This window comes from Anoplopoma fimbria, chromosome 10 (genome assembly GCF_027596085.1).
Source record: "Anoplopoma fimbria isolate UVic2021 breed Golden Eagle Sablefish chromosome 10, Afim_UVic_2022, whole genome shotgun sequence".
Classification (NCBI taxonomy): Eukaryota; Metazoa; Chordata; class Actinopteri; order Perciformes; family Anoplopomatidae; genus Anoplopoma; species Anoplopoma fimbria.
The window spans coordinates 22,088,119-22,090,159 of NC_072458.1; positions in this window are offsets into that span (position 1 = coordinate 22,088,119).

The window sequence follows — 2,041 nt, forward strand, 5'->3', positions numbered from 1 at the left end:
AACGCTCCACACGCTCCACAAAGATAGAAGAGTATTCAATTGTAAATATGTATTTTTTAAAAGAGTATATGTTGACCTGCATGGTCATACACCTGTGTGTGTGTGTGTGTGTGTGTGTGTGTGTGTGTGTGTTTGTGTGTGTGTTCGGATTGCATTTCCTTTGGGGTGCATGTTTTTATTTTGTAGAAGGGCGGAACATTTAAGTGAATATCTCTTGTAATTTTGCTGACTGACCTTTCTGTCTCCTCTCTTTTTCATTTTCACATTTTCTCAATCACAGCCATGTACTTGTATCTGTGTGTCTGATCAGATTACACTCCGAGCCGTTGATGGTAGTTGAGTTTTGTCACGTTTTTATCCACCGTATTGTCGTCCTTAAACAGTGTCAAGAGCCAAGGAGGAAATCCCCAAATTTAGTGTATTTTACAGGATAACAACTCGACTTTTTTTCACCTTTAACACAGAATTGAAATATGTATCTGCCTTTGAACAACAAACAACATCTTATTCAGCTGAATATGGCTTCTGATTAAATCTTCAACATATACAAACTCCTGCATAACAACCCGGCTCTTAAATGAACCAGTTAGTGTCACAGGCTTGAATCCGTCTAACATCAACACGCTTCAGCTGCTGTGATCGCTGTTCTTCCATTGTTTGTTTGCTTGGTCCTGATCTGTGTGTTATAGGTGTGTATATAAATGCTTGGGTATCATGTACTGTAAGTCTGCTACTTGTGCCTCTCTGCAGCTCTCGCATTAACAGACTGTTATTCAATGTGTGTGTGTGTGTGTGTGACACAAACAACCACCGTCTGTATGCTTTGCTGAGTCAGTGTCGGCTGGTGACTCAGATAAGACTCCATTAATTCATACTCACAGGATGTACTAACATGACTCTGCTAATGAGTTCTGGGTGATTAACCGCCGCCCTGGTTTGTGTAATGTGGTGGAAATGAGCTGAGCAGATGACACTGTAGCTTCAGTGTGAATATTCAGGCTTTTTGAACTTTTTCTCTGTGCCACACCGGTGACGCTCCCCAAATGTTTCTGTTTCACCTGTGTTTGTATTGTACATACCAGATATAATGTTGTTAAATAAAAATATTCATCATGTCACGACACATGGTGTGAACGTGTATGTGAAGATCTTTTATTCTCTCTTTTTAGGATTTTATGAATGACTTTTGGGTGTTTTTACAGTGAGTAAACACATTATGCATTATACGCTATGGAACTATATTTTTTAAAAGTATATCCCAAATCATGAAAACGTGGGCTTGGAAACGTAAATGTGCATAACAAACAAGAGGTTTGGAGTTGGAAAAAGGTGAGCTTACAATAGTGCAACAAAAGATTGTGGAGTTGCATTATGGGACATATAAGATGCAGAACTTTTTAGGAGTTTGGCCCAAAATCAAAAAATCTGAATATCCTCATATTATTATTTATCTCCTGTGATTATATTAGTTTGCAAGCTTCCAGTACTTCAACCTGCATTAATATTGAAAAGTTCACTCTCGCATTTTTCTTTGTTTTTAAATCTCTAACAAAGTCTGTTCTGAAACCAAAATACTTAAATACCAAAAAAGTACACGTGGTTTGCAACACATGTAAGTATAAATATTAGATTTAGATGGACCCTCATGATCTTTCTATAGAACAAATACTGGATATTAAGATGGTATATTTAAAAAAAAGTTTCAGTCACATAATAAGGGAATTGCATACACATTTAGACAAAGACAATTTAATTATACATGATATTATAGTTCTATATACAGTACCAGTCAAAAGTTCAGACACACCTTCTCATTCAACTACTTTGAAGAATCTAAAATATAAAACATATTCTGGTTTGTTGAGCATTTGTTTGTTTACCACATAATTCCATATGTGTTCCTTCATAGTTTGGATGTCTTCAATATTAATCTACAATGTAGAAAAAAATAAAAATATAGAAAAACCATTGAATGAGAAGCTGTGTCCCAACTTTTGACTGGTACTGTATATATATATAATTCTATATATATATAAATAAT